We start from the raw sequence: 11,645 nt of genomic DNA on the forward strand, positions 1-11,645 counted from the left end.
CTCATTTAAAAAGTACCTGGATGTGCACTTGAAGTGCCATAACCTACAGGGCTACTGACCAAGTGCTGGAAAGTGGGATTAGGCTGGGTGGCTCATTTTCGGCTGGCACGGATAAGATGGGCCGAATGGCCTCCTTCTGTGCCGTAAATTTTCTATGATTCTGTGATTCATGTCTGGGTCGGTTGTAAACTAATTGATGAAGATTGAATGTTATGATCAGTCAACAACTCCATTATCATTGTGTCGTGCGACTACCAGGATGGCAGAAGGTGAACTGGATGGACCTTGATGTTTTTGTGTCTACCAATTCCTATCTTCCTGATACAGAGAAACATACAGCTTTTAGCAAGTATGGGAGTTCTTTTAAGATTCTCACCCATTGACAACAGCTGATAAAGAAATATTAAACATTTATAGATGAATTATCTGTTACTGCCCTCCTGGTGAACTCTGGGAGTCCATATCATGTATTGTGTAACCCCCAGCCCATGATTTCCATCCATCAATTTTAGCAGAAAATCTACCCCATGGGGCCAATCAACATAGGATACAAGACAAATCTCCTCTCTATAAAGGTGGATTGGCTGAAAACCATTTCACCAACAGCCCTCACACATCCAGCACAACTCCACTCAGCACCCCCAGGAGCTGCTGAATCGACAGCACGAGGACTTACCGAGTGGAAGGGCATCTGGACAGTGTATCGGAGAGGCCAATGAGGCAGTGCAGGTATCCCAGACCCAAACCACTACGCAAGGCAAAGGATTGTAGGTCAGCGGGCTGGGCTTCGAAGGTACATAATCATCAGGCAAACAAGAGGTTCCTCATTCTCCTGGGGGAACCTCCAATGTGCACACATTAAATTCTGTACCGTCACAACAAAATTATGGTAATCGTTATCTGTGCCCCCTTTTACATATGGTGGACATAGAGGCACTGTTAGGCACAGCTAATGGCTGTGGATGACTCAAGGATTCTACAGGACAGCAAGGAGCTCCATCACACTCACTACTTTCATTTATCCTCCTGCTGGGATGAGGTGCAATCACTCTCGTAGACTGAATTATCGTGATATTGGTGTATTTATGCAAGACTGAGGGCTCCACACAATACAATCCCTTAACTAAATTAATAGGCAACAAAGTGTCAGCTGTGGTTCAGTTGATAAGACTCTTGCCTCTGAGTTAAGTTTAAAGTGGGGGGGTGCAGGGACAGAGAGACCTGGGGGTATATGTACACAAATCTTTGATGGTGGCAGGACAAGGTGAGAAGGTTGTTAAAAAAGTATATAAGATCCTTGGCTTTATTAATAGAGGCGTAGAGTACAAAAGCAAGGAGGTTATGCTAAATCACTGGTTAGGCCTCAGCTGGAGTACTGTGTTCAATTCCGGGCACCACACTTTAGGAAGGATGTCAAGGCCTTGGAGAGGGTGCAGAAGAGATTTAATAGAATTTTAATAGAATGGTGCCAGGGATGAGGGACTTAATTTACGTGGAGAGACTGGAGAAGCTGGGATTGTTCTCCTTAGAACAGAGAAGGTTAAGGGGAGATTTAATAGAGGTGTTCAAAATCATGAACGGTTTTGATAGAGTAAATAAGGAGAAACTGTTTCCAGTGGCAGGAAGGTTGGTAACCTGAGGACACAGATTTAAGATAATTGGCAAAAGAACCAGAGGGGGAGATCAGGAGAAATTTTTTTATGTAGCAAGTTGTTATGATCTGGAATGCACTGTCTGAAAGGGCGGTGGAAGCAGATTCAATAGAAACTTTCAAAAGGGAATTGGATACTTGAAGGGGAAAAATTTGCAGGACCATGGGGAAAGGGCAGGGGAGTGGGACTAATTGGATAGCTCTTTCAAAGAGCTGGCACAGACAGGATGGGCCGAATGGCCTCCAACTGAGCTGTACCATTCTATGATTCTATGATTTTACGGTGTGGGTTCAAGTCCCACTCCAGAGACCTGAGCACAAAATCTAGGCTGACGCTTCAGTGCGGTACTGAGGGAGTGCTGCACTGCCAGAGGTGCTGTCTTTCGAATAAGACGTTAAAGCAAGACCCTCTCAGGTGGACATAAAGCGCTTTGGGACAACCTGAGGTCATGAAAGGTGCCATATAAATGTAAATCTTTCTTTCCTTAACTACGCAACGGTCACTGGGGCCCGACTGCTCAGCCTCCTCCCGGCTACTAACCAGTTCTGGTGTACTGCTGAGCACCAATAAAGATGAAGAATGTGGGGATTGTTATGTGTCCGTTCATACGTTACAAACTAAATCTGTGGCGTCTTATCAGAGTTGTGTGCTGGAAGGGAGCCGTGTCAGGACACTGATAGGCCTGATAAATGTTTCATTGTGCTGTCAGATGCTGCTGTTCTTTCTGGGGCTCAGATGGTATCTCGGACCAAAGTGTTACTTCACCCAGTTTTATGCTGACTTCAGGGAAATGAAAGGCATTCGTTTTGTAATCAGAGCCTTGACCTCTCTGTGTGAGGATTAACACTGAATATTCTGGGCAACGTTTAAAGGGCATCGTCCTCACAAATGGGTTCGGCAAACGGTTCTCATCGTTCGTTCTCAAACACAACACGGAGACACAAACGACACCGTGGTCCCCTTTAAACTATCGGGTTACACCCCACCCACCCCAGGTTGCATAGACTAGGCTTGTATTCCCTCAAGTATAGAAGATTAAGGGGTGATATAATTGAGGTGTTTAAGATGATTAAGAACATAAGAAATAGGAGCAGGAGTAGGCCATCCGGCCCCTCGAGCCTGCTCCGCCATTGAATAAGATCATGGCTGATCTTCGACCTCAACTCCACTTTCCTGCCCGATCCCAATTTCCCTTGATTCCCCTAGAGTTCAAAAATCTATCGATCTCAGCCTTGAATATACTCAATGACTCAGCATCCACAGCCCTCTGGGGTAGAGAATTCCAAAGATTCACAACTCTCTGAGGACTAGACAGACTAGATGCAGGGAGGATGTTCCCGATGGCTGGGGAGTCCAGAACCAGGGGTCACAGTCTCAGGATACGGGGTATGCCATTTAGAACTGAGATGAGGAAAAATGTCTTCACTCAGAGGGTGGTGAACCTGTGGAATTCTCTACCACAGAAGGCAATGGAGGCCAAGTCATTAGATGTATTCAAGAAGGACTTAGATATACTTCTTAATGCTAAAGGGATCAAGGGATATGGGGAAAAAGTGGGAATAGGGTACTGAGTTAGACGATCAGCCATGATCATTTTGAATGGTGGAGCAGGCCCAAAGGGCCGAATGGCCTACTCTTGCTCCTATTTTCTATGTTTCTATGTTTCTATGAAGAAATTCCTCCTCATCTCAATTTTAAACGGCCGACCCCTTATCCTGAGACTATGCCCCCTAGTTCTAGACTCTCCCGCCAGGGGAAACAGCCTCTCTGCACCTACCCTGTCAAGCCCCCTCAGAATCTTATATGTTTCAATGAGATCACCTCTCGTTCTTCTAAACTCCAGAGAGTATAGACCCATTCTGCTCAATCTCTCCTCATAGGACAACCCTCTCATCCCAGGAATCAATCTAGTGAACCTTCATTGCACCGCCTCCAAGACAAGTATAGCCTTCCTTAGGTAAGGAGACCAAAACTGTACACAGTACTCCACGTGAGGTCTCACCAAAGCCCTGTACAATTGTAGCAAGACTTCCTTACTCTTGTACTCCAACTCCCTTGCAATAAAGGCCAACATGCCATTTGCCTTCTTAATTGCTTGCTGTACCTGCATGCCAACTTTCTGTGTTTCTTGTACAAGGCCACCCAGATCTCTCTGAACACCAATATTTAATAGTTTCTCACCATTTAAAAAATATTCTGCTTTTCTATTCTTCCTACCAAAGTGAATAACCTCACATTTCCCCACATTATACTCCATCTGTCACCTTCTTGCCTACTCATTTAACCTGTCTATATCCCTTTGCAGACTCCTTGTGTCCTCCTCACAGCTTACTTTCCCACCTAGCTTTGTATCATCAGCAAACTCGGATACATTACACTCGGTCCCCTCATCTAAATCATTAATATAGATTGTAAATAGCTGAGGCCCAAGCACTGATCCTTGTGGCACCCCACTAGTTACAGCCTGCCAACCTGAGAATGACCCATTTATCCCTACTCTCTGTTTTCTGTCCTTTAACCAATCCTCTATCCATGCTAACATATTACCCCCAACCCCATGAGCCCTTATCTTGTGTAACAACCTTTTATATGGCACCTTATCAAATGCCTTTTGGAAATCCAAAAATATTACATCCACTGGTTCCCCTTTATCTGCCTGCTAGTTACATCCTCAAAGGACACTAATGTATTTGTTAAACACGATTTCCCTCTCATTAAACCATGTTGACTCTGCCTAATCATATTATGATTTTCTAAGTGCCCTGTTCCTACTTCTTTAATGATGGATTCTAGCATTTTCCCGGCTAACTGGCCTGTAGTTCCCTGTTTGCTCTTTCCATCTTTTATTGAATAGTGGTGTTACATTTGCATTAAAGGAGTTGATGGGGTAGATAGAGAGAAGCTATGTCCTCTGGTGGGGGAATCCAGAACAAGGGGGCATAACCTTAAAATTGGAGCCAGGCCATTCAATGTCAGGAAGCATTTCTTCGCACAAAGGATAGTTGAAATCTGGAACTCTCTCCCCCAAAAAGCTGATGAGGCTGCGGGTCAATTGAAAAATCAAAATTGAGATTGGCAGATTTTTGTTAGATAAAGATATTAAGCTATAGAATCATAGAATCATAGAATGGTTACAGAACAGAAGGCGGCCATTCAGCCCGTCGATCCCGTGCCGGCTCTCTGCAAGAGCAATGCACCTAGTCCCACTCCCCCGCCCTATCCCCGTAGCCCTGCAAATGTTTTCCTTCAAGTACTAATCCAGTTCATTTTTGAAAGCCATGATTGAATCTGCCTCCACCACCCTTTCAGGCAGTGCATTCCAGATCATAACCACTCGCTGTGTAAAAAAGATTTTCCTCATGTCACTTTTGGTTCGTTGGCCAATCACCTTAAATCTGTGTCCTCTGGTTCTTCACCCTTCTGCCAATGGGAACAGTTTCTCTCTATCTACTCTGCCTAGACCCTTCATGATTTTGAACACCTCTATCAAATCTTAGGTAAGACTAACTTGACTATAATTTCCAGGCTTATCTCTTTCCTCTTTTTTGAACAGGGATGTAACATTTGCCACCCTCCTATTTCTGTCACTATTTCCATTTCCAAAGATTTTTGGAAAATGATGGCTGTGCCTCTGCTATCTCTTCCCCAAATGCCTTCAGTATTCTGGAGTGCCTACTATCTGGGTCTATTAGTGGGACTAAAAGTAGAAACATCAACACTTTTTTCAAAAATGTCTTTTGAAATATTCATCTCCATATCCTGGCGAGATACTTCTACAGTCCTATAAATATGGATGTGAAATAGTTATTAAGCATCTCAGCCAGTCCTTCACTCTCAAATATATGATGGTCCTTTTCATCTTTAATTGGTCCCTCACTTTCTTAGACAATCCTTTCACTTATATGTTTATAAAAGCCCTTATGTTAACTAAACATCATCTTTCATACTCCCTCTTAGCCTTTAAAATTCCTATTTTTCTTTCCTTCCCTGCTTTGTATATTTCTCACAGTATTATTTAGAATCATAGAATCATAGAAAATTTACAGCACAGAAGGAGGTCATTCGGCCCATTGTGTCTGTGCCGGCAGAAAATGAGCCACCCAGACTAATCCCACTTTCCAGCACTTGGTCCGTAGCCCTGTAGGTTACGGCATTTCAGGTGCACATCCAGGTACTTTTTAAATGAGTTGAGGGTTTCTGCCTCTACCACCCTTTCAGGCAGTGAGTTCCAGACCCCCACCACCCTCTGGGTCAAAAATTTCTTCCTCAGCTCCCCTCTAATCCTTCTACCACTCACTTTAAATCTATGCCTCCTGGTTATTGATCTCTCTGCTAAGGGAAATAGGTCCTTCCTATCCACTCTATCTAGGCCCCTCATAATTTTATATATCTCAATTAAATCACCCCTCAGCCTCTTCTGTTCCAAAGAGAACAACCCCAGCCTGTCCAATCTTTCCTCATAGCTAAAATTCTCCAGTCCTGGCAACATCCACATAAATCTCCTCTGTACCCTCTCTAGTGCAATTACATCTTTCCTGTAATGTTGTGACCAGAACTGTACACAGTACTCAAGCTGTGGCCTAACCAGTGTTTTATACAGTTCTAGCATAACCTCCCTGCTTTTATATTCTATGCATCGCCTAATAAAGGAAAGTATTCCATATGCCTTCTTAACCACCTTATCTACCTGTCCTGCTACCTTCAGGGATCTGTGGACATGCACTCCAAGGTCCCTTTGTTCCTCTACACCTCTCAGTATCCTCCCATTTATTGTGTACTCCCTTGCCTTGTTTGCCCTCCCCAAATGCATTACCTCACACTTCTCTGGATTGAATTCCATTTGCCACTTTTCTGCCCACCTGACCAGTCCATTGATATCTTCCTGCAGTCTACAGCTTTCCTCCTCACTATCAACTGCACGGCCAATTTTTGTATCATCTGCAAACTTCTTAATCATGCCCCCTACATTTATGTCCAAATCATTACTATATATCACAAGAAGCAAAGGACCTAGTACTGAGCCCTGCGGAACCCCACTGGAAACAGCCTTCCAGTCACAAAAACACCCGTCGACCATTACCCTTTGCTTCCGGCCACTGAGCCAATTTTGGATCCAACTTGCCACTTTCCCTTGGATACCTTGGGCTTGTACTATTTTGACCAGTCTGCCATGTGGGACCTTGTCAAAAGCCTTGCAAAAATCCATGTAAACTACATTAAATGCACCACCCTCATCGACCCTCCTTGTTACCTCCTCAAAAAATTCAATCAAGTTAGTCAGACACGACCTATACCAGATGCCTCTTTTTCAAACCTCACTTTTGCTTTAATCTATTTATTCTTGAAATCCAAAATGTTGAAACACCTCCTTTATGCCGAGTCAAAATAACTTGTATTTGATCCCATCTTGTTCTTAAATATCTTTCATTGGGCAGGTAGATGGAGTTAAGATACAGATCAGCCATGATCTAATTGAATGGCGGAACAGGCTTGAGGGGCTGAATGGCCTCCTCCTGTTCCTATGTAGTGATCCTACATAGGATCCTGCATACAGTATCTGAGGGATCCAGCAATGACACGGAAGTAGGCAGCAAAATTTAAGGAACCTGGCAAGGTGAGACTACACAACAGTATTCTTTGGAGAGGCTGGGATTGTTCTCCATAGAGCTGAGGAGGTTACAGGGAGATTAAATAGAGGTGTTCAAAATCATGAGGGGTTTTGATGGAGAAACTGTTTCCACTGACAGAAGGGTCGGTAACCAGAGGACACAGAATTAATATAATTGGCAAAAGAACCAGGCAGGAGATGAGGAGAAAAAATGTTTGTAATGATCTGGAATGCACTGCCTGAAAGGGCGGTGGAAACAGATTCAATAGTAACTTTCAAAAGGGAATTGGATAAATACTTGAAAATGAAAAATTTGCAGGGAAGGAGTCAGGGAGTGGGACCAATTGGATAGTTCTTTCAAAGAGGCACGATGGGCCCAATAGCCTCTTTCTGTGCTGCAAGATTCTATGATTCTAGGTGAATGGTGCAAGATTGACATGCCCAAAAAATATTTCAACCTGTTCCACATTTACCATGAGCTCACACAACCTTACAGCTGATTCACTCCATCTCATGCCTACCCATGCTTGAGCAGGGCGCACACACAAGCTGCAACTTACAATGGAAGGCCTTGCTGCATTCACGTCTTCCAAAGGGTTTTACGTATCAAGCCAATGTAACACCCAGGATAAGCATATGGTTGGGAATTTGGCAGCCGTCAGTGACCTTTTGTACTTTGGGAAATGCAGCAGTGGTGACATTGAGCAACTGTGTCACGCTAAGTGGGATGGAAGAAGAAAGTGCAGGCCATGCTCGCCTAGTGGGAAGGGAGATGGAAGTGCAGGCCATGCTCGCTTAGTGGGAAGGGAGTTGGAAGTGCAGGCCATGCTCGCCTAGTGGGAAGGGAGATGGAAGTGCAGGCCATGCTCGTTTAGGGAGATGGAAGTTCAGGCCATGCTCGTTTAGTGGGAAGGGAGATGGAAGTTCAGGCCATGCTCGTTTAGTGGGGAGGGAGATGGAAGTGCAGGCCATGCTCGTTTAGTGGGAAGGGAGATGGAAGTGCAGGCCATGCTCGTTTAGGGAGATGGAAGTTCAAGCCATGCTCGTTTAGTGGGGAGGGAGATGGAAGTTCAGGCCATGCTCGTTTAGGGAGATGGAAGTTCAGGCCATGCTCGTTTAGTGGGAAGGGAGATGGAAGTTCAGGCCATGCTCGTTTAGTGGGGAGTGAGATGGAAGTGCAGGCCATGCTCGTTTAGTGGGGAGGGAGATGGAAGTGCAGGCCATGCTCGTTTAGTGGGAAGGGAGATGGAAGTGCAGGCCATGCTCGTTTAGTGGGGAGGGAGGTGAATGTTCAGGCCATGCTCGTTTAGTGGGAAGGGAGATGGAAGTGCAGGCCATGCTCGTTTAGGGAGATGGAAGTTCAGGCCATGCTCGTTTAGTGGGAAGGGAGATGGAAGTTCAGGCCATGCTCGTTTAGTGGGGAGTGAGATGGAAGTGCAGGCCATGCTCGTTTAGTGGGAAGGGAGATGGAAGTGCAGGCCATGCTCGTTTAGTGGGAAGGGAGATGGAAGTGCAGGCCATGCTCGTTTAGTGGGAAGGGAGATGGAAGTTCAGGCCATGCTCGTTTAGTGGGGAGGGAGATGGAAGTGCAGGCCATGCTCGTTTAGTGGGGAGGGAGATGGAAGTGCAGGCCATGCTCGTTTAGTGGGAAGGGAGATGGAAGTTCAGGCCATGCTCGTTTAGTGGGGAGGGAGATGGAAGTGCAGGTCATGCTCGTTTAGTGGGGAGGGAGATGGAAGTGCAGGCCATGCTCGTTTAGGGAGATGGAAGTTCAGGCCATGCTCGTTTAGTGGGAAGGGAGATGGAAGTTCAGGCCATGCTCGTTTAGTGGGGAGGGAGATGGAAGTGCAGGCCATGCTCGTTTAGTGGGAAGGGAGATGGAAGTGCAGGTCATGCTCGTTTAGTGGGGAGGGAGATGGAAGTGCAGGCCATGCTCGTTTAGTGGGAAGGGAGATGGAAGTTCAGGCCATGCTCGTTTAGTGGGGAGGGAGATGGATGTTCAGGCCATGCTCGTTTAGTGGGAAGGGAGATGGATGTTCAGGCCATGCTCGCTTAGTGGGGAGGGAGGTGAATGTTCAGGCCATGCTCGTTTAGTGGGAAGGGAGATGGAAGTTCAGGCCATGCTCGTTTAGTGGGGAGGGAGATGGAAGTTCAGGCCATGCTCGTTTAGTGGGGAGGGAGGTGAAAGTTCAGGCCATGCTCGTTTAGTGGGAAGGGAGATGGAAGTTCAGGCCATGCTCGTTTAGTGGGAAGGGAGATGGAAGTGCAGGCCATGCTCGTTTAGTGGGGAGGGAGATGGAAGTTCAGGCCATGCTCGTTTAGTGGGAAGGGGGATGGAAGTGCAGGCCATGCTCGTTTAGTGGGAAGGGAGATGGAAGTGCAGGCCATGCTCGTTTAGTGGGGAGGGAGATGGAAGTGCAGGCCATGCTCGTTTAGTGGGAAGGGAGATGGAAGTGCAGGCCATGCTCGTTTAGTGGGAAGGGAGATGGAAGTGCAGGCCATGCTCGTTTAGTGGGAAGGGGGATGGAAGTGCAGGTCATGCTCGTTTAGGGAGATGGAAGTTCAGGCCATGCTCATTTAGTGGGGAGGGAGGTGAAAGTGCAGGCCATGCTCGTTTAGTGGGGAGGGGGATGGAAGTGCAGGCCATGCTCGTTTAGTGGGAAGGGGGATGGAAGTGCAGGCCATGCTCGTTTAGTGGGAAGGGGGATGGAAGTTCAGGCCATGCTCGTTTAGTGGGAAGGGGGATGGAAGTGCAGGTCATGCTCATTTAGTGGGAAGGGAGATGGAAGTTCAGGCCATGCTCGTTTAGTGGGAAGGGAGATGGAAGTGCAGGTCATGCTCATTTAGTGGGGAGGGAGATGGATGTTCAGGCCATGCTCGTTTAGTGGGGAGTGAGATGGAAGTGCAGGTCATGCTCATTTAGTGGGGAGGGAGATGGATGTTCAGGCCATGCTCATTTAGTGGGGAGGGAGGTGAATGTTCAGGCCATGCTCGTTTAGTGGGAAGGGAGATGGAAGTGCAGGCCATGCTCATTTAGTGGGGAGGGAGGTGAATGTTCAGGCCATGCTCGTTTAGTGGGAAGGGAGATGGAAGTTCAGGCCATGCTCGTTTAGTGGGGAGTGAGATGGAAGTGCAGGCCATGCTCGTTTAGTGGGAAGGGAGATGGAAGTGCAGGCCATGCTCGTTTAGTGGGAAGGGAGATGGAAGTGCAGGCCATGCTCGTTTAGGGAGATGGAAGTTCAGGCCATGCTCGTTTAGTGGGGAGGGAGATGGAAGTTCAGGCCATGCTCGTTTAGTGGGGAGTGAGATGGAAGTGCAGGCCATGCTCGTTTAGTGGGAAGGGAGATGGAAGTGCAGGCCATGCTCGTTTAGTGGGAAGGGAGATGGAAGTGCAGGCCATGCTCGTTTAGTGGGGAGGGAGATGGAAGTGCAGGCCATGCTCGTTTAGTGGGAAGGGAGATGGAAGTTCAGGCCATGCTCGTTTAGTGGGGAGGGAGATGGAAGTGCAGGCCATGCTCGTTTAGTGGGAAGGGAGATGGAAGTTCAGGCCATGCTCGTTTAGTGGGGAGGGAGATGGAAGTGCAGGCCATGCTCGTTTAGTGGGAAGGGAGATGGAAGTGCAGGTCATCCTCGTTTAGTGGGGAGGGAGATGGAAGTGCAGGCCATGCTCGTTTAGTGGGAAGGGAGATGGAAGTGCAGGTCATGCTCATTTAGTGGGGAGGGAGATGGATGTTCAGGCCATGCTCGCTTAGTGGGGAGGGAGGTGAATGTTCAGGCCATGCTCGTTTAGTGGGGAGGGAGATGGAAGTTCAGGCCATGCTCGTTTAGTGGGGAGGGAGGTGAAAGTTCAGGCCATGCTCGTTTAGTGGGAAGGGGGATGGAAGTGCAGGCCATGCTCGTTTAGTGGGGAGGGAGATGGAAGTGCAGGCCATGCTCGTTTAGGGAGATGGAAGTTCAGGCCATCCTCGTTTAGTGGGAAGGGAGATGGAAGTTCAGGCCATGCTCGTTTAGTGGGGAGGGAGATGGAAGTGCAGGTCATGCTCGTTTAGTGGGGAGGGAGATGGAAGTGCAGGTCATGCTCGTTTAGTGGGGAGGGAGATGGAAGTGCAGGTCATGCTCGTTTAGTGGGGAGGGAGATGGAAGTGCAGGTCATGCTCGTTTAGTGGGGAGGGAGATGGAAGTGCAGGTCATGCTCGTTTAGTGGGGAGGGAGATGGAAGTGCAGGTCATGCTCATTTAGTGGGGAGGGAGATGGAAGTTCAGGCCATGCTCGTTTAGTGGGAAGGGAGATGGAAGTTCAGGCCATGCTCGTTTAGTGGGAAGGGAGATGGAAGTTCAGGCCATGCTCGTTTAGTGGGGAGGGAGATGGAAGTGCAGGTCATGCTC

This window comes from Heptranchias perlo, chromosome 2 (assembly GCF_035084215.1).
Source record: "Heptranchias perlo isolate sHepPer1 chromosome 2, sHepPer1.hap1, whole genome shotgun sequence".
Classification (NCBI taxonomy): Eukaryota; Metazoa; Chordata; class Chondrichthyes; order Hexanchiformes; family Hexanchidae; genus Heptranchias; species Heptranchias perlo.